This window comes from Copadichromis virginalis, linkage group LG18 (assembly GCF_057382275.1).
Source record: "Copadichromis virginalis isolate Kocher_CV1m ecotype Utaka linkage group LG18, C_Virginalis_male_GT1.1, whole genome shotgun sequence".
In the NCBI taxonomy this organism is placed as follows: domain Eukaryota; kingdom Metazoa; phylum Chordata; class Actinopteri; order Cichliformes; family Cichlidae; genus Copadichromis; species Copadichromis virginalis.
In genome coordinates this window covers 3,372,299-3,397,574 of record NC_140635.1, presented here as the reverse complement: position 1 = coordinate 3,397,574, position 25,276 = coordinate 3,372,299, and the positions used below count along the sequence as shown (strand labels likewise).

Sequence of the window (25,276 nt, the reverse complement as noted above, 5' to 3'; positions counted from 1 at the left end):
ACTGGAAAGTGGAAAAAGAAAGTAGGAATGAAGGAAATACAACAACAAAATAGGTCAGAAAGACTTAAGGAAAAAGGAAAGGAAGAAATGTAGGAAACAAGTAAAACAAGGATGAAGTGAAGAACATGAGGTGAATAAGGAAAGGAAGGACAGAAGCAGAGAAGGAAGAAAGGAAAGGAAGAAAGATGAACACACTTAAAGGCAGAGAGAAGGGCGCGCTGTAGCATCACACTAAAGTACAGATTAGTGAAGTAAAAGTACTCGGATACTTCCTGTGTTTGATCGGTCGTTCTTAAAGGGCATCGCTCACTCATCAATCATTCTCTGATGCTCATTCATCAGACGCGGCGTCACAGTCGTGGCCTGTTTTGAAGTAATCAACAGAAAAATGGCGCGATGATGACAAATGGTGCTATTAAACGTCCCGAGGGATGTGGAGAGGCTTCTTAACGAGCAGCCATTTGTGTTTGTTTACAGGATTTATGAATGCAGACGCACTGACCCAGATCCAAACCTGAGAGATAACGTCATCGCCAGGGAGTCGGCGTCACTGCGACCAACTGTCCCCGACAGGAAGTGGAAATAAGGTGATGGTTTCTTTACATTTCCTGAGAAAATTAAAGACGCTCTCTCCCTGCAGGTGTATCTGTTTGAATTAATATTCTTTTATTTATGTTCGACAACAAGAACAAGAACAGCGCCAGTAATCGATCTGTGAACATCACCGGACTAGGCGCTCATCTATGCTGCCTTCTGTGTGCCAAACAAGTACCTGCCCGAAACAGCAGAAATGAACCTCTAAATAGAAATCGAAGAAGAAGAAGAGGAATATATTTAGACTGGTGAAGAAACAGAAAAGTCAGTGAAAGGCAGAAGCACAGAAAGAGTGAAGGAAACGAGGATAAAAGAGGACGGATGAACCAATGGACGTAAGGAAGAAGGACAGACAAGCCAAAGGAAATAGGAAAAAGAAGAAGGACAGAGACTGAAAGGAAATAAAGAAATTAGGAAAGGAGGACAGAAGACCCAAACGAAATAGGCCTTACATTTGAAATAAATTGTCTTTAATATTTCTGCTCATTGAACTAAAAACAGATTTAAATGTTATCATCAATCTTTCTGGTTGGCTCCCACCTAAGTCCTTCTGTTTTGTGATTGGTTAGTTGAGCCATGTGTGAGTCAAAGCAAGGACACTGAAAATTCCTCGTTTCTCTTCCACTCCAGCTTCAGGCCCTTCAGCTGGAGTCGTTTCGTCTTTGTCTCTGCGTCCTTTCAGCCGACCGTCAGAGGTTTAGATGAGCCTCTTCATTCGGTCCATATGCTCGACAGTCCACAGCTGTGCGATTCAGCAGGGCCTCCGATGAGCGGCAGTCCTTTCATGGAGCGCGTGTCATCGGTTCTGCGAGGGTTTTGCCTGCCAAACGCTCTAATTTGTCACCTGAGTGCCCTCAAGGCCAGGGAAGCCATTACAGGCTTGGCAGGCGGAGGTGTAGGCAATCAGAGTGAGTCGGCCAACAGCGGCGCTCATTAACACGAAACACTGCTCGACTCGCTGCCTCCGACGTCTGAACGGCACCGTCGGCCGCCAGCTAAACGTCTGAGGTCAGACGTGAGAGGAAGAGCCTGTAAACACAGCGTTTAGACACCCACGCTCACACGAAAGCACGTCTATGTTCACGAATCCTCGTACGCACGTATGGAACTGCTTCAGCTGCACGACTGACTGGGAAACGTGAACATGCTGTGTGAGCATCGCTCCTCTGACATGAACCCCCGAGAGTCGGCCGAGGTTTCCTATACTACAAGGATAGGTGTAAGGATATGAAGTCAAGGAAACAAGGGAAGGAAGGAACGAAGGGCTGAAGTAACCAAAAACAAAGGACAGAAGAGAAGGAAGTAAGGAAAGAAAGAAAAAATAATGGCATGGAGAAGGAAAAAAGTATAATAATAAAGAAGAAGGATACATGTATGGGAAGGAAAGGAAATAAGGAAAGGAAGAAAGACAGAAGCACTGAAGCGAATAAGGTTATGAAAGAGGTGAGAGTGCCTAAAGGAAACAAGGAAAGAAGAAATTACAAAGGAGGAAGAAGGTTGGGTGAGGTAAAGGAAATAAGGACATAGAGGGTACAAGAGCTGAAGGAAATATGACAAGCACAGAGAAGGAAAAAAGGTAATGAAAAAGGTCAGATGGGCTAAAGAAAACAAGGAAAGGAAGAAGGATATAGGAAGGGAAGGAAAGAAGCAAAGGAGAAACGTTATAAAAGAATTAAGGAATTAAGAAGGTCAGACTGAAGGATACAAAGACAGGAAGGACAGAAGCAGCGAAGGAAACAAGGCAAAAAAGACAGACTGAGTAAAGAACATGAAATAAAGGAAATGAGTAAAGGAAGAAAAGCAGAACAGCTGAAGGAAATGAGGATACAGACAGGGAAGGAGACAAGGATAAGAAGAAGGCCAAAGGAGAAATTATCAGAGAAAGAAAAAGGTGAGAAGGAAATAAGGAAAGGATGAGTTCTTTAAAAAAGAAACAGGTGTGGGTTTGGTGGATGCTTAGAGCAAGTCGTAGTGAAAAATGTGTTTACTTACAGACCAGCACCGTCTTTTAGGGGACGTTATATTAAAGAAAAAGACATTAAATGCTGCCAAAACAGAAACATTTCTCAGTTTGATCAGAAACAAATGAACACAAAGCGAGTGGGTGTTTCTTTGATTCTGTGGGCTGAGAATAAATGCCACTCATTATTAAAGATGTTCTTCGTATTGGATCAAAGTCTGAGGAAAAGGCTTCCACCCTGGAGGACAGATGTGGACAGCTGGAGACCGCCTCGGGCCGGTTTCAGCTGCAGCAGAGCAGCCAATCGTCTGCTTTCTACTACGCATCGATCGCTTTAACCCACAAAGATAAATCAGGGACTCGTCTTGTTTGAATTTAACTTTCGTGTAAACAAACTGCTCGTTAGCAGCAGCAGCAGCAGAGAGCTGAGCCAAAGCTTGAGGACAATATTTTAGCTTGTGCGAATGCATTAAAGCAAAAGAAATGTCAATTTAGAGGCTGGCAGGAAGTGCTGTTACAGGCCTGACTTATTTAAAGGTTCAGTACATCATGTTTCTGTGAACTCTCCTGAGTTTAAATCTGTGGCTCCGCATCAGGACACTGTGTCAATGAGGCTCTGCAGATTCACTGTGTTTGTCCAAATTAGATCCACAAATGAAATTTACAGGAAATAATCAATCAAAACAAGACAGAGAGCAAATGCACGAGTAAGAGAGCAGAATGTTCCTGGACACCATCAAGACATCCATCCAACCTGCAGCTTTCCTGTTTCAGGTCCACCTCCAGATCATCCGGAGCAATGCTGAGGAGTTCCCAGGACAGCCGAGAGACCTAATCTCTCCTCCAGGACCTCCTCCTGGTAGGACATGACCGAAACACCTCAACTCTGAGGCATCCAGGAAGCATCGTAAGCAGCTGGCTGACCCACCTCAACTAGCTGCTTTTGATGAGGAGGACTAGTGGCTCTACTCTGAGCATTGACTGATCCAGCTCCTCACTCAGCCACTCTATGGACAAAGCTTATTCCCGCCACTTGAAATAATCGGCCGGTAAATCTACAACTTTGCTTTTAGGCTCAGGTCCTCCTTCACAACAACAGGCTGGTACAGCATCATCATAACTGCCAATCATCTGTCTATCTCCTCTCTTCAATAGAACCACAACATCTGTGGAGAACAGCGACGTCATTCTGTCAATCCAAAGCCACCAAAGCGGAGAGCCTCTGTTAGTTGGCTACATTCAGACTTCTGAAAGTAAGTCTCCACTGTGTATGTATCTGATATATATATCTGAATGTAAGAGTCAGTGACCGCTGCCCATACAAATCCAGTTCATGTATCCATTCAGAGCTGAGTTTGAAGTGTGAAATGTGCGACATTGTGTGTGCACAGCCTTCTATACAATCCAAACTACCAGATTAGCTCTCTGATTGTGGCTAACGTTAGCAATGCTAGCAGTGGAAACAGCTTTCCACACTACTGCTGAATGTGGTGACGTATCACTCAGATTACGCTACATAACCGTCCATTTTCTGCATCAGAGTAATTTCACGTTTTCTTCTGCTGTTTAGCTTCAGGTCAAACTGCAGCCTCTGGAAAAATTATGCCTATGAGGAAAAAGGTTCAGAACAAAGTGCAGTTCCTCTAGTGGCCACTTGAGTCTCCCTCCAAAAGTGAGTAAATTCCCCACAGAGCCTGAAACCCCTTGGGTAATTTTATAAAAAGGTTGTGGTTTGAATGAAAAAGAAAAAAGTCATCCTTGAAAGAAGGTTGAGTTGGAGCCGGCTTGACACCATGACACCAGCACAGATGCCAAAGCACAACGTGTAGTTTAACATAAAAGCAAACGGTCTCACTTCTTGAAGACATTAAAATTCTCCCTTTGAGGTTCTGCTGGGAGTAAAAAGAAACATTTTCTCTGCAGTTTCTTAGCTTTCCATTCACGCTGCCATTAAAACGGTTTTAACTGTGACACGTTGCATTATCCTGCTGAAAACAGCCATTACAAAATACAAAAACTGTGATTCTGAAAAACTCAGGTCAATGGAGCCGACGCCAAATCTACAGCAACAATCTGCAGCCTCGCCATAAACACTGCCTCATCAGACCAGGCCGTGGTTTTCCTGGTTTTCCAGTCAAACTTCTAGCCATACATTTCTATTCTCAGCTCACAGCACGAGGACCTGATGTGATCTTCTGCCAAACCACCTTAAAAGTTAAACATGTCGGTTTTGAGTCCACTGAGCTGGTACAAAGCCTTCCTAAGCCTTCCGGTAAATAACAGAAAAATCAAAAGGCCATGTTCCTCTGAAGAGCTCGAGGGTCATTCAGCAGCCACAGTTCAGGTTCATTAACAGACACTTCAGTCTCATCCTCTCCCAAACTCCCAGTCCAAACTGCACCATCATTACACAACAAAGAAGCCTCCAGTCCACCTGACAGCACTGGAAATCATCTGACCTTGGCTGCCCAGTCTGGTGACGCTCTGAGGCACGCTCATTAATCCTGAACCTGGTGGATATGAAGAACTGTTACAGTACACTGGAGATGCAGGTGTGCAGGAAGCAGCAGGAATAAAAGGAAATGTCTGCAGATGTAGGGAAGTAGACATCTTAAAACTTCAGCTGGGTACCATATTTTTACCATAAAATGATGTAGGAGGAAGCAGGAGAACGTGCACCCTCAGCAACTGTAACAATGACAAATACTACATGACATCATCATTTACTTCACATGACGGACTGTGACATCTCTACAGCCATAGCACATGCTGTACGTGACCTCTACTGCAGAGGTCACTCTGCACATAAACACTGAAGCCAGAAGCATCAGCTTAAAAACAGTTGTATGTACAAAAACGCTTCACAGAAAGGTTTCCAGTTCGGTGTGCACAGACACATAGACTGTAATAAAAAGATGGCCACCGCATCTGTGATGTCAGCTGATCTTTAGCATTAAAATTCTCCAAAAGGCACCAACAGCACAAACACAGCAGAGACGTCCAGTTCAACGATGTTAAAAAGTTCTGCTGGTGACTTTCAATGAAGAACAATTAAAACCAGTGATTCCCAGAGTGTGGGCCAAGGCCCCTGGTGGCCTGTGGATGTACTGCAGGTGGGGTGTGAGGTCATTTAAAATAAAAAAATCTCATGTATGCTTGTCTGCTCCCCAACTCTTCAAACTGCCTCGAGTACCAGGATGATTACCATCTACACAGCTGCTGGTTTTTGTTATTGCTTCTGATATTTTTTATAAAAGTCAAATCCTTACAAATTTGAGATGTTATGTGTAGAAGCTGATCTCAAAACGAATGGCAACATTTCGTGTACACGCGTCTGTGGTTTGTTTAATGTACGTTTATGTGCATTCACAGCTAAAGATTTTTATTTTCTTGAGTTGGCAGGGATTCCTGTTTTTCATTGATTTCTACAGTTGTGCATTATTTATTTATCATACATGTTTATAAGGAAAATAACAGATGAGAATGGCACATACACGTGATGCCGCCATTCGTTTTGAGTGATATTAATAGTGCCATTGATTATCGCGTCTTATACAATGAATATGTAACTTGTAAATAAGATCAAATTAAAATATGTAGTAATTATTCAGTTGTTTGGTGTTTATGCTATCTGACTGTATAGAGTGAAATATTGAAGACAGAAAGAAAAACATGATAAATTAACATACATGTGCGTGTTTGCAGACATGGGCGAAGCAAAGAAAAAACTACTGTAGGGCTTTAAAATGAAACATAAAAAAAAAGAAACCGATCTAAAGAGTCAAAGCCCCTGTATTTACAGCTCACACATCCTTCTTGTTCTTCACCTTTGGACCGATTTTTTCTCCTGAACTCGTGTTAGATCTCCTCGAGGATGTTTTGGTGTCGAGTGAACGGAGTTACAGCTGTTAGTAAAGAATCGTCCTCACGCAGCAGAAAGCCCGAACATCAGAATGAATCAGTGCAAACACAAAGAGGGAAGCACGTCATCTTCAGCTGGTGTGATGGTCACAGCTGTGATTATAGGTTTGGGGAGCAGGTTTTCAGAAGTGGGTCGCTACAGTCTTATGTTTGCTGACTTTGACATGATCTGATCATTAGTGAAGATTGATTTTTAGTCAGTAAACTCATTGACTAACCAGCCAGTGATCGGCGTTTGCAGATTTGAGCTCTCTCGCTGAATCCTCCTCCATTTCTATCCTGCTGAGCATTGGATGACATGCATTCTGTGTCTCTATGGCAACAGCTGCTCGCTGGAGTATCCCTCTGTCTCCAGATCACCATGGCGACACCTGCTCGGCTCCCTTCCTCCCTCCTATCGGTCCTGTCAGGGATCACCACTCATACCTCGTCTGTGTGTGTTTCCATGGAGATGCTCGTGCTGCGGGGTGAGCGGGTTCGGGATGCGGCGCGAGGTGCGACATGATTGGTCAGTTTGAGGAAGAGAGGGTTCGGCGTGGCAGGCTGCAGACGCGTTTTCCTCGCAGGTTGGCAGCAGACGGCGAGTGGAGTAAACAGAGTCCTCACAGACAGTCTGCCGTCTGTAACGCAGCAGTCTGTCGTCGATACACGCCGTCTGTCACTAAGTATTGATTAGGTGGACTAACCAATCATCTGTGATCACCAAGATACACAACTGTGCATATAAAACACAGTCCTAATTATTTTTAATGTTTCAGTCTCATATATATTTCAATTGTAGTTTCTTATTCATTCTTCTGGTTTGTAGCCCTGAAATAACTGCTAACATATGTAGGCATGAATAACAACAGAATACAATAAAATACACAATATTAGATATATTATATACTGTGATATTACACAGCTGCACCTTCGACACACATGTCGTCGGCCCAACCAGGTGAGCACTGAGGATTTCTGTTATTGTCAAAACATTAGAAGCATTTCCCACAATATATGCTTACAAATAAAAACAATATCATATTAATGATTTCTATCTAACAAGTAAATGAATTATACCACTAAAGATCATATCGTAGTACACACACACACACACACACACACACACACACACACACACACATATATAGAGAGAGCGTGATTATTATAAAATGTTTATATTCTAAATATTGATCTAGTTAATCCATTAGTCGAATTTTGATTTAATTGTAATTGATGTAACAATTAATAATTACTCTAAACAATAAAAATAAAAAATACTTTTTAATCATAGTTTTAAGTGGGTAAGATGTATTTATGGATGAATTATATATATTTTATATAATGTACCTTAATAATAACAATTGCATTTTCATTAAGCTATTATAACCATACATGTTTAATTAGATTAAAATGTATTTTAAGCTATATTTTAATATTATAAAGCAATAATGTAGTATAAATATTTCCATCGTAGGGGTAGGAGGTGTCCACACTATCATTTGAAATCATTTCAGAACAGTTGTTCATCCACACTGAAATGACTGAAACACTTACGTTCCTGTATTGCGCGTGCGTGGAACGTAAGACGCGTCGACCTGATGCGGTAAGCTGAACACAGCTTCAACCGTCTGTTTGTTGAAAAATAGTAACGCGACTGCATTTTCGTGTTAGTAACGGTAACGGCGTTGTAACGATAGAAATAGTAATTAGTTCGGTTACTCATTACTGAAAAAAGTAAGGCCGTTATTAATATCACTGACTTTAACTACATAAAACTCTTTCTTTAATAAATCTAACAGACAGTTAACGTCATTGGTGCTTTACCTCCAGTGACAACCTGACGTCAATGCATCTCAGCTGCACTTAGACACATAATTCTGGCATTTCAAAGTCCTTTTATGAACCAAACCACAGTGTATGTTTCAGCTGCCACTCCAACTCCTTTCAGCCTCAACTTTAATCTCTTTCAGTGCTTCTCTGTCGACTGCCACCCCATCAAGTCTTCTGAGTGCTTCAGATTTAACTAAAGATTCACACGCGACAGTGTCGAGTCCTGACACAGACATTCGAGGTCCATCTCAGTTTTTCTCCGTCTCAGTCTGCTGGGTTATTGAGTTAAACTTTGGGAAAATGAGGCGAGAGGTGCCAAGTCTGTCCCCCCTGGCGCTTCCTTCAGCTGTCAGGCAGGATGATGAGGTCTGGATCAGCGAAAAGCCAGAAGGCTATACTTAGTTTCTCACAATGCAAATGCTTCTGTGAGGACACTGTAGGCGCTGTGGTGTGAGAGCAAACAGCTGCAGACACACCAGGATGCATCCTTCTTTTAGATTTCATCCACGGTTTGCATCCTGAAGGCGAGCAGAATCTGTTTTCCTGCATCGATGGAGAGCTCTCTGCTGAGAAGCCCCGAGGTCATCCTAGGAGACAGCCGGTTCCCTCGCCCGTGAAGTGGGAAAATGCCACGAAAGCTGTTTGTCTTCAGTTCAAAATACCAGTTTATCACAACTCAGAGGCCCAGTTTTACTTCCAGCCTGCGACTGGAGACATTAACGCCGTAACATTTGCATCCTGAAGCTGTGATTGTGGAGCAAGTCGAGCCTGTTCGGTTGTACGTTAGTCACCGCGAGTACACAGCCAATCACTACGCATTTATTTTTATTGGAAATTTCTAGCTGGCCATTTTTCACGATCAGCCTTGTTTTACTCATTGATGACCTGAAATGAGTGAGAAACTCATCAGGACGGGGTTTGCAGAGGTCAGGGCCCAGAAGTCTTGTTCCAGCTATAGGTATCGCCCCCTGGTGGCCATGAAGACGTAGGCCGGGAAGCTACATTAAGCTCTCTATGGTCGTACAGTCGGCCTGACTTCACTGCATGAGTGCTCACATGTTCTTCCTCGTTAACACCTGTCAGGCTGTTTTTTACAAATAACGTGCAGTAAGAAAATTCTCACAGTGTTTTTTTTTAATGAAACCACAAAGTCAAGAATATGCGTCTAATACAAGTTTAAATGTTACAAAAAGAGCTAAAATGACACATGCTACACTCCTTTGTCTTGTGAAAATGGATAACCGCACCCTGATCTCCTCAGTGACAGTTGGTCAGGCCGACTCTGGCCCGATGGATTCTGGGTGTAATCACACATAAATGAACCCAACTGTTCCCGCCGTGCTGAGAGCTCAGCTGACAGACAGAAAGAGAGAGAGAGAGACGCCTTCGCCACCGTCTCGCTCAGCTTTATGACTCCACGACCAGCCAGTGAAAAAGCTCCTCCAACAGTTTATTTCCCATGATAACAGTGGGCATATATCACACTCTGTCCGCTGCGAGGGGGTGTGCGTCAGAGTGTGCGTGCATGGATGGCGGGGTCTCCTCTCCTTTGGTAGGAGAAATATTTTGGAAGGAAATGTATTTTAGAGCAGGAAGGAAGAGGAGGACAGTTCAATTATTTCAGCACAGAAGAAGGAAGAGGAGGAGGGGTATGGCGAAGAGCGTTAATGGTTATACAGAACTGGGAATACGGCATGTTTTGCAGTGCATGCTGGGATAAATGGCAGCTTAAATGCAGGACAATGTTACAGCTCCACACTCCTCACACAGGTGTGAATCTTACTGGAGTTGCAGCTGACATCAAGTCATTAACACCAAGCAGCCGAATCAAGTTACAATCTGCAGTTCCTCTAATGTCCACTTGAGGCTCTCACAGTGAGTCCAACCAGCTGAGGTGCAGCCTAGCTGGTAGCTAGCAGCTAACGCAGCCTGTGTCAGCATCAGTTAAAGCAGCCACGTCCCCAATAGCGCAAACGTTCAAAGATTCTAAATGGCCGAATGTCTTTTATGAAGAGTGAAGGTCGGAGGGACTTAGTTTTGGAGCCAGCTCCAGGCCTCGAGGGCCGGTGTCCTGCAGGTTTTAGATCTCACCCTGGGTCAACACACCTGAATCAAATGATTAGTTCATTAGCAGGCCTCTGGAGAACTTCAAGACATGTTGAGGTCATTATTTAGCCATTTAAATCAGCTGTGTTGGATCAGCAACACATCTAAAACCTGCAGGACACCGGCCCTCGAGGCCTGGAGTTCGACGCCTGTGCAGTAGAGGAAGTGCAGTTTTTAGCTCTTTGAGGTTCCTGCTTTAGAAGAAGTACGACTTGTGCCACTCAGTAAACTACTCATGAATAAAGTCCAGAATATGATCAATTAACAGATAATTTATAATTAATTATTACTTAATGAATCAATTCTGGGGAAAGTACATACGAAACATCAAAAAGCAACAAAAGGTCCGTCCTGACTCGGCCGTCACTCCATCTTTAGAACATTTGCAAATTATTCTGATGAAGTGTTTTTGAATATTTTGATATTTGCGTATTAGAATATTTCCTCTAAGTGTGTTTATGTTGAAACAAGGTCATGAAGTATTTTGCATTATTCAGAAATCCCCCACAGATCCTCTGCAGCGGAAACACAGTCAATACTTCATATAAAGGACACCACGCCTTCACACACTGTGAGAGGACGTGCAGCTCTACAAACAGCAGCCTATACATCACAGCCCCACGGTTACAAGCTAAAATGACCTTTGTGGTAAAAGTTCAGCTTCCTCTTCGATCTCGTGCCTCAGATGACTTTGAAATGTTACCTGCGAATGAAAAATTCACCTGCAACTCTGGGAGATGTCGGCTTTTAAAGACGACGACAAAACGAACACTTCTGGAGGACAACAGTAAACATTCAGCTTTAAAGATCGACTGACTCATCAAACTATTTAAAACCTGACAGTAAAACGCCAATATGGCCCCCGCGTGACGCCATGCAGCAGGCGAAGCGCTCAATAAAGCCTCTTTTCAGCATTCAGCTTTTAGATGTGGGACTTTTAAAGGGTTAGTTCACAAAAATAACTAAAGTTGACTTTACTCTGAAAATCCTTTAACCATCTGACCATTTAATGCACGACAAATACAAAGAATATTCTTAATGTTATTCATTTTAATCTTAATTTCTTTATTATTTAGTCCATTGAACTTGTAAACATGTAATGCAAATACTTCCTCCAGAAAAAAGACTTTCTAAGAAATAGCAATGGTCTAGGTTAATTATGATCTTTTACACATTTATTTAAAATAAATAAATTTTCTATAAATATAGTATAGAGTCAAATAAGCTGAGGTCTTTATGATATAAGTCATTTATATTAGTAATTCAGCAAGACTTGACGTTTAACCTCCTAGGACCTGCCGTCCACATATGTGGACATCACATTTTGGGTTATTTAGACCAAAATACTAAATTTTTCCCTACATGGGCCTGATATTCACTTACGAGGACATTATGCTGCTACTGTTCTATCAAATTTTTAAACGAATATCCTCATAATGTGGCTCTTATTTTTCTCAAAAACAAAAATAAGGTAAAAAAAAGATCTGTTTTCTCTTTGTTTTTACATTCATCGGGCCCCAATGTGACCAAATATCAAAGAGAAATTAAAAATGCATGTTGTGGAAGAGTTCGGGTCTTAGGAGGTTAAGGCACCAAGTTGTCAGTATTTAGTATGTGGCGTATGAAGAAAACCTGGATCAGTGGTGATCCTTGGCTGTCCTACCAACAATCCTTCATCAAGAACTCAACCAGGAGGTCACAGAAGGACCCAAAACAACATCTGCAGGCCTCAGCTTGCCTCAGCTTAGTTCAGAGTTCATGAGACTGGGCATTTGCAAGGAGTGTAGCTACCCAATCCATCCCGGAAACCTGACCCGTACCACGCATGTGCGAAAGGCGTCTACTTCCGCTTGAAGCGTTTTACGATAGTTACGGGTCAGAGTATCTGTTAAGATGTTAAGAATAATACGCATCTCTTAAAATGTTTGCAATAGTGAAACATTTCAATATAATGTAGACAAAAAAAAGATCGTTACAGATCCGTACCATGTGCAGATGCTCTTCTTCTTCTGTTTCGTTCAATGGCGCTTTACTCCCCAGTGTACGAGGATACCGCCACTTGCTGACTGAGCGAATGAGCCCTATTGTAAACTGAACTTGCGTCATTACAAATCGTGTTTGTGTTTGCGTTAAATTTGATTTAGTGATAGTCGAGTGTGTTTACGCTCGTCTGTGTGGAGAGGATTGATTGGAATAGTGATGATGTCCGCTACCACTGCCAACTGTCAGTAAACACTTCATCTGGCTGATGAATCTACACGTGACATTTTACAAGTTTGTATTTTTTATACATAATAGGCTATATTTTGATTTAAAAGCTGAAAATGTGTTATCATAATACAGCACATATTCTCAATTTGCACTACATATCCTAAGAATGTTTTTCTAATATAAAATATGATATATTCTTGCACAAGTCTTGTTTTAAGTCTCTAATTAGGCGCCATTCTTCTTATTTTACGGCGCTGTGGTTCAATCGGGGGAAGCTCTCTGCTGAGGAGAAAAGCATGAATTTGTTTGTATACGCAGGTATCCATTGTTCAAATGTCGCGAGCTGTCGAGAAATGCTAGGAGCTAACCAGGCGCTAACCGTGTCATTCAAATATATTACACATATATATATATATATATATATATATATATATATATATATATATAAGTGTCGCAATGTTGGCAAAGAGAGGAAGTGACGTAAGATGTGCACATGCGTGGCACGGATCGGGGAGAAAACAATGCTGAGCAAAAAGAAGGCTCGTCTCACATTTGATGTGTCTGTATCGTTCTGTTCTGTCTGCTGTTGCTGTCTTTGTTTTGTTGTCTTTGCAGTTTCTGCACACTTGATCTTTATGTAGTCCTGTGTTGTCTGTTATATGTCACTATGTGGTTTTGGAGGAACGCTGTCTCGCTTCACTGTGTACCACAGCACACGGTTAAAAAGACAATAGAGACGTTTGACTTGATAAAAACATCTGGATGATCCCAAAGAGTTATGGCATAAAATGAAAATCACACCAACACTCAAACATGGCGGTGGTAGCGTGATGGTCTGTGGCTGCTTCAGGACGACTTGCTGTAAGTCAGACCTTCCCAAAGTGTGTGGCCCTCCCCCTAGGGGGGGGCGCAGAGCCATTGCAGGGGGGGCGCGGGATGAAAAAGGGGGGAAAAAACAAAATGCAGAAACACAAAGCAGGAGATGAAGCATCGCTGAATATGTTTCCAAACCAACTTCATTCTAAGCCAAAGACTAGAAAATATGGTGAAGCAAATCTTCCCTTTGGCTTCACCTGCACAGGTGCTGAGGTAGGTCTCCCTGCAGAATTGGTTTTCCCTGCGTCGGGAGCAGCGCTGGGCTGTTTAAATCACGGACAAACAGGATCCCACATTCTTGATTTGTAGTTCACAAACACTTGTTGTAATGACTAACTACTCCTGACATGAAGATGTTTGCTCTTTATACAGTAAAGTTACAGTGGGATACAAATAATATCAGGCTGATCCTGCCACGATTTGTTCCCCCGGCGAACATTTTTCTTGTAAAACAAGGGGGGCCCAGCAAAAAAAGTTTGGGAACCACTGCTGTAAGTGATGGAACCATGAAACTGAAATCTAACTGAAAAACTAACTGAAAATCCTGAAGGAGAATGACATCATCAGCTCATGTTCTCATGCTCAATGACACTCGAGTTACGATCCGAAGACAGCAGCAAGCCCACCTCTGAATAGGTAAAAAAAGAAAACGTGTAAAAGACTCATCAGACAAACACTTGATTGCAGTTCATCCTCCCAAGAGTGGCCCAATCAGCTATTAGGTCTAAAAACTGTATCTTGAAAAAAATGCAACCCCCCCAAGAAGTAGTTAATTACTTTTCATGGCTCTGTATATGAGAGCTACCTGAGCATGAAGTGCATTTAACTTAAGATTAAGTCAAAGTCTTTATCATTGCAGTGGATCAGGTTCATGTGACTCAGTGTAACTTGTCCACTTTTACATTGTTTTAATCACTGCTGGTGCTGCGCTGTTGGCTGAGTCTACCTCAGCGGTTCGTGGTAAGAAGAAGACGATGAAATGTGATAACGAACACTTGAGCCACCAAAGAAAATTCACAAACAGAGAGATTTAAATAAAAAAAAGATAATCAGAGCAGCCTTAAGCCTCTTTAACAGATGATATCACGTAAATCTGCTTAAAGGACCAGCCTGCAGAGGATGAAATCACCGGTGACTGTGAGCATGCTGCTTCTTCAAAGAGCAGATCACAGTAAAAACACACTGGATTATCTGAGAGGTCTACACACCTGACAGAACTGAGCACACGCATGCAACGCAGTGCTTTCAGGAGGATGGGCCACTTCACACATTATGCATAAGTGCCATCACTTTAAATCAGATAAGAGCCGGCTTTCATCTTTGTCCTCAGTTAATCACATTTTTTTTTTACCTCTCTTCCTCTTTTTCTTCTCCTAACCTGTGGAGAACATCCTGTTCCTCATTTCACTAATTCCTTCCCCGGAGGAGACGGGAACACAATGTTTACGTTTTTAAAACAGAGTCTGTGTCAGGACGTGTAATTCAAGCAGCCACGCTGAAAGGCTTTTTGTTTTCCCACTCTAAATCCCAGCACGGCTCTCATTCATGTACCAGTTATCACCAAGGACTGTTTCCAGTACAGAGACTGGATGAAAAGAAAGGAAACATTTCTACTGTAATGCACTTAATGGTTTCTAATTAACAGAAAATGAATCACGTGGTTGTTTGATATGTTTGATTTCATACAAATTATTTATATCTGCCAAATAATATGGGTATAAAAACACAAATACAGCCATATCCTGTATAAAATATAATGAGGTCATTAATGATGATACTCCTTTGGTCATTGTAGTCACTGAAATGTTCTTGGACTTGAGGGTTAATGCGATCTGTTAGTAGGCGTAGTGTTTGTCATCGAGCTTTAAAGACATGCAGCATTTTTTGCGTTCTTTCCCATTTCCACATTAGCTGTGACCATATTGGTTCTGCAGCAATTACTGGTTTTATTGGGACTTAACTCCAAGCAGACTCATGCTTTTTAGTCGCTAACGCAGCGTGGTCACCTGAGGGTTAAAGTGTCAAACCAAACCTTTTACAACCCATCACTGCTTCCACTGTCTGGGTCTTCATTGCTTCCCGAGAAGCTAATTAGCAGAAACCACCAGGTTCATAGAGATGTCACATGACAAGTAAAACATCTGAAAAGCGCTGCCATCTAAACTGTGCAGGCTGTGCAGACACTCGCTGGGAGTGAAGCTGGCATGCATGTTTCAGTTGGTTTTAATTGAGCCGCTTTGAGACAGTTTTTATTAATTTAATCTCTAACAAAACACAGCAGCAGCAGCAGCAGCAGGGCTGACGGAGACCGAAACACGCTCTGCTAACTGAAAGCAGTCGTGTCATCTGCATTGTTCCTGTGTGTGTGTGAGTTTATTTTTATCTCCCCGCTTCAATTAGACATCGTGTTCGTCCTGAGGGTGTGTTCGTCTCCTGTAAAAGGTTCTTCAAGTAGATCAATGGCCTCTGTGTGGAAGCAGGAAGCCATCATGAAACGACCGTGAACTGACAGGCAGTAAACACCAGCTCACTCAGGCAACGATGTTATAGACATTTTTAATAGTATTAAAAAAATGTCTAAGGAAACACATGAAAGGATAAAATGGTTTAGTTCAGGAAAATCATCAAAGAGTATTTAAAAGGTTTTCCTAAGGCTTTGTCCAAAGTTTTTGTGTTTTTCTGGAAAGGCAGTGCCTTCATCAGTGTTGCCAACTCCTCAGTAAGGAAAATCGCTATTGGCTGCATAATTGGTCATGCTAATGTAATTGTAACCTGCGTTGTTGGGGAGAGAAATAACATCGTGGAAGAGACAAAAAGTGAGTAAAAAACGTCCTAAATGCAGTTAGAATGTATTTGGAACTACAAATTAAATTAAATTTAGCAATTATTGTTTTTTAATGTCACAATTCCAACCCTGCTCCTTTATCCAGGCTTGGACCGGCAAACGTGACCCGAAATTGGCGCTCTGGTGGAGTTACTTTGTGTATGTGTTTCTAAGTAGTTTTAAACCTTGTGATCCACAAAACAGCATAACAGTAAAAGAAGAACTGACTGTGTTACAGTCAGTGCGGGAGCGGCGGCTTCGCTCATGCGCGACTCATTTGCAGTTTGGACGCACAGGTGTGACGTCTCCTGCCCTGATAGCAGCGGGGGGAGGACCATCCTCCACGGCAGCACCGCTGCTTGTTGAGAGAAAGAGCGATACGCTTTCACGTCAAAAAGTCGTCATAAATAAGTCTCCAATAACACCAGAAAAAGTCGCCAGATTTGTCGCTAGTCGCATTTTAGAAAAGAAGTCGCTAAGGGGGTCTGAAAACTCGCTCAATAACAAGTTGGCAACACTGGCCTTCATCATTTCACATGTTACTAACCAAAGACAGTACTTTGGCTGTTGTGTAGACTCACAAATAAGGAATGAACAAAATGCACACAAATGTACATTTATTTTAAACCGATGTCGGGATTTGGGTTGTAAATGTAGACGCCACGTCCAAAGTCCACTCTGACGCCTCTGCCTTTCTAAATGGAGGGACAGTAACTGCGTGTGTGTATGTAAGCGTGTAAAAACTGCTGATAGTCAGATTAACAGCAACAGTATTTTGTCTCTATCCGCCATTATAGAAATTCATCTCATGTGAGCAATAACACGGGACACAGCGTGAGGTTAAAAACGGCGCACACCTTTGACGTTCGTGAGTAAATCTCAGTTTTCCTCGTCCACACCTAAATGCAAAAGCAGAGTTTTGGAAAATCTCCACCCTGGCAGGATTTTTTATTTTTTAAATCTCAGTTTTCAGTGACACAAAACGCCGTTTGTGTGGATGAAAGGCCTAAACGCATAGAAAAATCTGCATTTTCAAAAATACCCGTGTACGTGTGGACATAGCCTAAATGTTGTCCAAAGTTTGACAAAGACTCTTCAGGATTTCCAGCTATCAGAAGCTGTATGGCCCTGAAGAGTAATTAATACTCTTCAGTCGTTAGCTGGCAAACCAGCCTGGCTAGCGAGGCCTTCTTCATGTTTCCACCAGAGTATCTGTTTGCTAGTGTAAGTTAGTGATTCCCAGCTCCAAACACAAACACTGTTAAACTGTAGTACAAGCAAGGACTTATAACGTTTAGCCAAATTAGAAGTAAGTAAAATAATTAGCTAGCTCATCAGCTACTGTTTCTTTTAAGGTTTTCTAAAAAAGTGAAACATTCAGCTCTGCATAATCACCGCTATGGATGAAAGTGATGAGGTGAGGTCATCACCTTTTTACCTCTGTGGCTTCATACTTCCAATACACTTCCTTTGAACACCAGTTTATCACCTGGATGTTAATCCTGATGAAGTGTGTCTCATGTGAACATGTCAGTTGGACAAACTGAGGATCCGACCGATTCTGGTGAAGAATTTCGAGATTTCTCCTCATAAAGCCGCAGCTAACATGCACAGATGGAAAGATCAGCTCATGTACTGGCATTCCTCTCACATACTGGATGAGCCACGGCATCGAGAGCTAAAAAAAAAAAAAAACTGCCCAAAAACTGGGCTAATGAGATGCAGGTTTAAATCCTGCCAGATCCGAATAAGTTAAAACATCAGGCCTGTGGAGGAGATTCAGTATGAGGCAGCAGAACGAGTGCGTCTTTCAAACTTCCTCAAAGAGAATCCTTAACAGCGATGACGGCAGCAGCGGAGCTTCACGTCACGTCACCCTCACATCGCTGCAGGAGCGACGAGCTGCCGGTCACATCTCTATAGCAACTGTTTACGCTCAAAACGTCACCTCAGATATCAGGTCAACAAACGATGCGAACGAGGGGCTTTAAACTAATTTAGCCCAAACCAGCACCTTTCCTAAACCTAACCGAACACCTTTTTGTGCCAAAACCTCACAACTATATACCTGCTGAGCCAAAAACAGCAGAAAAAAAGCAGAAACAAACACATTTACAGACTGTAGGATGGTTTAATCCTTCATAACAACTATATGGGGACTGGGGGGTGAATTTTCCCTAAATCCACATGAATTTTATTTAGGTTGGACTGACAGGCCTCCTATTAAGGGTGGCTGTAGCTGCTAGCGCTCAGCTAATTTAATTACGTAGCTCTGTGGTTTACACACTAAAGTTTGATTCCAGAAGGAGATGCAAATCCCTCTGGGATTATATCAGGAAGTGAATCCAGCATAAAACTGTATAAAGCTGCGTGTGAAGCTAACTGTGCACCTGTAAAGTTTATAGATGCAGTCTTTCAGTCCCAAACCAATGTGTGCCATCCATGTAGTTACAACATGATGCCTGTAGATTCACAGTTACCTGCACCACTCTCAGGTGGGCGTAATTGGACCCGAGTGGTAGGTGGCTTATTATGGAGGTTAAAGACCATTTATTTATGAAGGTTTATCTTCTCACATGTACCTTAAAAGGATCATCTCAAAGGTTCAGGACTGAGTGCATGTGTGAAAACAGATCAGGTTGGATGGACGGTTGATGGAAAAGATGCAGCAGGCAGGTTAGCGATGATGATGATGATGCACATCCTCGTAAACAGGCTGATTGTGACCCCTTTGTGAACTTTATGAAGCATCACTATAAGCCCTACATTGTTTCTCAGCACGCCAACAACAGCAATAAAATATTAACAAGGCTAGAATCAGCTGTTTGCTGCATTATTCATTTACTACTCTTTGCTCAGTTTGGGGTAAGATCATCATTTCAGGTCATCTGAATGAAAACAGACTTGAACCTGATCCTATCAGTGCTCTGACTTGCATAGCGACAAAATGTTTGTCTCATAATTTTGAGAGCATTAAGTTTTTTTTAAATGATGGTGGTTAAATCCGGGGCAGAGCCACAGAGCATCTCTTCAAAGATCAGATGTGTGATCCATTAAGTACACAGCTCCCCAAGCTGTTGCTTCACATTAGACATGTCTGAGTGAACATCCTCTCTTAATGCACAAGTCTTGTTGTCCACAGAGAGCGTTGCTGGTGATGAATCCTGATGGAAATGCACTGCTGAGGCTCCATGATGATGAAGTCACAGTACAGTAAGAGGCTAAAGGCGGACCAATGAGGATGGAGCACAGTAACGCATCACGATGACGGGAAACTGTCGTCACAGATGAGTCAAATTAAAGTTTCAAGACTTCAAGGGGAAAACAGCCGTCAAAAAGCCCAAATCTGAAGAGAAAAACAGAAATCGGCTGTGGATTTGGAGGAAGACTGTAATCTGTGACGTCACGATGACTAATTAGAGTTCGTGGGCGTCCTATTTTGACTGGCGTGTCTTGGCACATGTGCAGTACATCGGGGGGCTTAAAAATTTGCATGCTCGCAATTAAAGAGCATCCCACAATACCCCAAGTAGGTCACAGCCAATACAGTGATAAAATATGTTTGACTGCGGTGACATTTCATGATTTCCCACGGTGTTTTCATTCCCACCTCCTCAGAGAGTGGCTGGCAGAGACCACCGAAACTGCCTCTCATGATCCTTAAAACTATAAACTTTGTCACAAATGTCAGGATTTACAATTCAAAAGACACCTTTGGAAAATATTTAGTTGTTCTGAAGAAGAATCAGACGTGCAAAGCTTATTGGTGCCACTTTTTTGAACATAAAACTAAAGCTTCTGTCCTTAAAAGGACATTTGTGCCAAGTTCAGTATCGCCGTAAAACCAAGGAACCCCCGGTGCGTCTCAGAGATGCTAGCATCTTTGACAAAGCACACCGTATGATCACTTTATGCACGGTTTCTTTTTTATATGGCGACTTCAAGCTTGAACCCAATCAGCACCATGTCTAACCACTGTTGAGCTGGAATGCATGATCGGACTGCTTTTAAATCAACAGCCAGTCACTTAAATATATTTAAAACTTTTTAAAAATTATTAATCATTTATCTTTCAATGTGCGTTTAAGCAGCTTTTGTACATTAACCATGACAACAACAAGACACAAAGAATAGCTTTAAGACTAAGAAATGCACCAAACTAAGTCTTTATAAGGCTTGTTCACCGTTTATTTTAGGAGTTATTAACATGTATTGGAGATCACTTTATTATCCTGCTGTAACTGATGTGTTGAACTCCACCTTTTATGCAGCTCATTAATTAGCTGGAATCACTCTGCGACCCCGTGCGTCCCTGGAGGCTCAGCGCTGCAGAGTCGGGTGGCTTTGGCTCAGCAGCTGAACCGATTCATCACCACTGACTGCCTCAGAGGGAGCAGATAGAGTCTGTTATTGGGTGTATTCCCAGAGTGAAGACACTATCTGGATGTTTGGGGGATCAAGGTGAATTATAGAGACATAAAACACAACAGCTCCACCGTGACATTATCTCAACACATGTGGAGGGAAACATGGAGCCGATAACTGATCTGGGTGGAAGTTATCTCTGATGGGAATTCAGGCTGGGTCCTTCAAGATGTCATCACAAGAATCCACTCAAACTCAGAAGTAGAAAAACAGGACATTTAAAGAGATGCTGGAAAATCTTTTTTAGCTTGAATAGAATCCATTCAAAGTGCTTTTGAGTCCCGAGCATGCCCTTTCCAGGTCTTCACACACCTACAGTGACTCCAGGGTAGCAAAAGGTCATTCAAAGTGGAAAAAGCTCCACTGACGTTAGTTCAAGTTACTATGCTGCAGAGACAGAGTGGAGGATGTTATTTCTACTATTTGTGATTTTTGCATTTTAGCAACTCCAAATAAAGTTTGCAGATGCCACTATAGCCAGTCAAACCTCCTTATATCAGTCCCTTGAACCAGGTGTAGATACATGACGATTTCCATGACAGTATCCCTTTTCATCCCAGCGCTCATTCAGTTTCAGTCTCTGCTGACAGGTTAATTACTTAAATTAATTAAAAAGTTCTCAATGGGGATAATTCAGCCAAGTTTGTTGTTTGGAGTTATTTAAAAGTAAAGACTTTGTAAAACTATAGTGGAAAAGGTGGAGTGTAAAAGAAGGATGATCACGAATAACGGATAAATGGATTATGGTTTAGGTGTTGAGGGTTGACAGGTGTGTGTTCGCCATTTCTTTTTGAGGTAGGCTTTTACTATAAATGCCATAGAGTGCAACAAGACCTCTGTGACAGGAGACTGTGGATATATTGTGTAATATAACTTGTTAGATCCAAAAACTGTCTTAATTCCACTAGTTGACTTTAATGCTGTTGAGCTAACTAGCTGCTAATTAGCTAACCATTTTTAACTCATTGAATATATAGCTAGTTGAGAACTTTTCAGTTTATTATTTGTTTCATCCTAAAGACAATGTTGTCATGAGAATCAAAACGAAGAATGATTTTGACTGTAACAGTTAACTATAACAGTAATGCTAACATACTAGCTAGTAGTAACCTGCTAGCTAAATTGCTACCTTTCAAGTCTAGTTGACAACTTTTCACTTTAGTTATAAAATGAATATGTAACATATTCATACCTGTTTAATTAGCTTTTTCTTCATAATTTTTGAATTTTTTGAAAGTTAATACAAACAGAAGAACATGCAGGAGTACTAATTAACTCACATTACAATTCACAAACTACTAGTTTCATTTCTTTCAGTTTCTGATTTCTGGTCAGATAAAATGTTAAAGCCCAGTGATCTGTGTTGGATTCTAAAACTAAACTTTAATGTGCTAAACTGCTCATTCGGCCCTTTGACCTTGACAGCATCAAGCCAGGCTGAACACTCGGCTGTGGATATTAATGTATGTATCATGTACTAATACAGAGGGTAGAGTATACAGACACATTCTCAGTGACCTTCATCTTATTGCCGTCTGTCCTCCCGAATCCACCACATGCAGCTCAGTTGCTTTAACAACACGGAGGGTCGTTATTTAGTCTGAAGATCCAGAACAAGTCAAGAGCCTTTAAACAAGGGTGACCTCTAAATCTGAGACCTTGGCTGAAAAGCTAGCATGTGAGCAAACCAGTAAATCACAGATACACAGAAGAAGACTTAAAAAATAATCTTTAACATTTTTCTGATAGTTCATCAAAGTTACCTTGAAATCCATAAATTGCTGTGAGTGCCATATGATTGTAAATAAAGTAAATGAGAATCAAGCAAAACGTTTAGCTGAGCACACATTAGATGGAGATCATTAATACATCACCTGCAGTCATGAGTCACTGATGTAAACCTGAGTCCTCTGAGAGTTTCACATCAAGAGCTTTTCCAAAATGTCTGACCTCAGTAGACTCATATGCAAAGAGCCCAGCAGCATTACTAAAAATAAAAGACAATTCTGCGAGTAACAACAAGGAAAACCGTCACAGAAACTTCATATAATGAACTGGATCAGCTCGATCGGCTCTGACAAGCGTTTATCAGACCTTTTCTTCAGAGTTCAGCAAAAGTTCAGCTTCACCTGAACATCTGAATGTTTATCACTACAGCAAAAACACCAAAGCCACCAAACACATGAGCAGCAGAGCAGCATTTTGGTGCACTGTAAAGTGGCCTGTCATAACAAAAAGCACTGAATCATCAGGATTTGTTCTCCGTCGAGGGAAACGAAACCATCAGTCAAACAGCAGAGGCTGCCTTCCTCCCTGCTCAGTCATCAGCTCCCCCAGATTCAATGCCAAACACAGAGTCACAGTGGTGACAGCAGGAAATGATCAATTACTGGAAAATCCTCAAGGCTGCATTAAAAAACCCAAGCAGCTGTTTCAGGTGTGTCATGTTTTATTTGTAGCACGTTCCTGAGGTGGTTTAACCAGCCAGCACAATCTCAGATGGTCAGTAAGCCTGTTAGTCACATCTTACAGCACAGTATACTCCTGCACTAACGGACACGGGCATGCGCCACGCTATTTTCATCCAAAGGGCACGAGTTTGAGTCTTGCCTGTGGTGTATCTATCATTTATGTAATATACTGTATAAATTTTTGGAAACCCACAAATATTTGCCAATAAGGAAACAAGTTGAAACGAGATGGTCCTGTTGGCGTGAACACACCATCTCTTATTTTATTTAATAAATCATTTGTAAAGAACATCCACTGAAAAGCACTGATAACTGCAAAATACCGTGCTCGGTATACTGTGGCGGTCCCTCCTACAAAAGAGCCAGTCAGCAGTCAAATCTGGAAACATGTCGTGTGATTGCAGTGATGCATGCACCACAGTAGATGTTTGCAGCAGTTCCAGCTGTGTGGTGGCAGACGTTTACTTATTGTTGTTACGTGCATGGTTACCACAGCCGTGCCATTCTTGTACATGGTGTTTATTTATTACTCTGATGAGAGGAAATGCTTATTGTGTCGTCACTCTGGATCGAGCTGTTCATTTCCTCCTGTTAGTGCCCGGAGGTGCTCCTGAGAGGGCTGCATAGTGGCAAGACCACAGACTGTATCTAAAAGATGAACATGATCAGCAGGGGGCAGCCCACTCTGTAGAAGTCTATGTGAAAACAGCTTTCTTCTTCATTCATATAAACTTAACTAGTAATTTTTTTTTTTGCCTCAGTAGATATTTTAGAATCTTAATAAATGAAGCATGAAGTTTGTTAATTATGGCTCCTGATCATGTAACTGACAAATCACTGTTGTAGGAGAGCCTTGTATTTGTTGGTCGGCTACATCTTGTTAGTAAAATCTCGTTTCAAAATTTAAAATTCAAAAACATTCTCAGAGTGCTTTTACTGAGGGTTACGTTTAGCCTCCAGTTTGGAAAAAGATACCAGTTTTATATTTCAACCAAACCTGCTAACTATCGAAAAGGTTTTTATACGATTAATTGGTTTGTGTCTAACCATTTGTTTCACTTGTACCGTTTATTCGTTTTTGTTTTAAAGGGTCAAAGATCAAAGAGTATATTTGTTTGAAAACAAATAAAATATCTGTTTAGCAGGTTTACAGTTTGTTTTTGGAGCCTCCAGAAACACAAGAGAATCTATGGAAGAGAATCGGTTTATGGAAGTCAGGCGAGGAGCATCCAATTAGAAGGAAGTGGGCTTTTAAGGAGGGGTGAGGCCTTAAAGAGACAGGAGCGTTATAAGCTTGTTTCAGATAAAGGAGGAACTGAGGCGGTGCATACAGGGCAGTATAAGATTATTTAAGCTGTGAATCATGCAGAACAAAAACCTGATTCTGTAAGTGAGACTGAAGCTTCATGACTGAAGCTTCTCAGCAGCACAGATTCAGACACTGAACACAAAAAGCAGCAGATTTTCTCTGACAGCTCCCTCTGAGCTCACAGAACATTAAATAGGGTAGGTGTTTTTTTCCTTTTGTTGTTTGGTCTCTTCACCTCTGATGTACTTCTTTCGCTCCGAACGAAGCACTCTTGCTTTTGGCATTTTAGTTTCCATGGTGACTGAAACGCAGCAGGCCCTCTCTCTCCTCCATGCAGTGATTTCTGGAGCACGGAGCCGCTCGCTACACGGGGAGTAAATATGGTAATTAGTGGAGTGGAAGCAGACAGACGTGAGTTAAAGGAAACCACAGACCAGAGAGAACTGAACTGTCAGCCCCTCTTTAGGCTGTTTATTCGTGGACTGTAATGGAGTCTCCTGTGAGAGTGCGACCGATTCGCGCTCCGGTTGTTTGCCATCCCGGTCTTTTCGTGTGCAGAAGTCTCGGTTTATTCATTCGCCACCATTTGTAAATATGAATGAGCATCTTCTTCCAGATTAACACACCCCAACAAATGCTGCAGGCTGACGCCCCATCTAATGAGCACAGACGACAGCTTTCCTCCTCTCAGGGAAAATCTGCTGTCGAGAGTCTGCAGAGCAGAATGTGATGAGCTGCAGCGCTGCTTCAACAGGTCAGGAGGGAAG

General features: G+C 41.9%; 1 protein-coding gene and 1 long non-coding RNA gene across 2 annotated transcripts in view; one reads left to right on the top strand and one right to left on the bottom strand.

Annotated features, from left to right (window-relative positions):
- Window positions 1-25,276, bottom strand: part of kcnq3 (potassium voltage-gated channel, KQT-like subfamily, member 3) — a 104,072-nt gene that overhangs the window by 32,055 nt on the left and 46,741 nt on the right. The window lies entirely within an intron of this gene.
- LOC146686950 (uncharacterized) lies at window positions 362-3,806 on the top strand. Its single transcript, XR_014916543.1, has 4 exons — window positions 362-587; window positions 688-2,485; window positions 3,329-3,603; window positions 3,710-3,806. It is a non-coding gene; the product is annotated as an uncharacterized LOC146686950 (long non-coding RNA).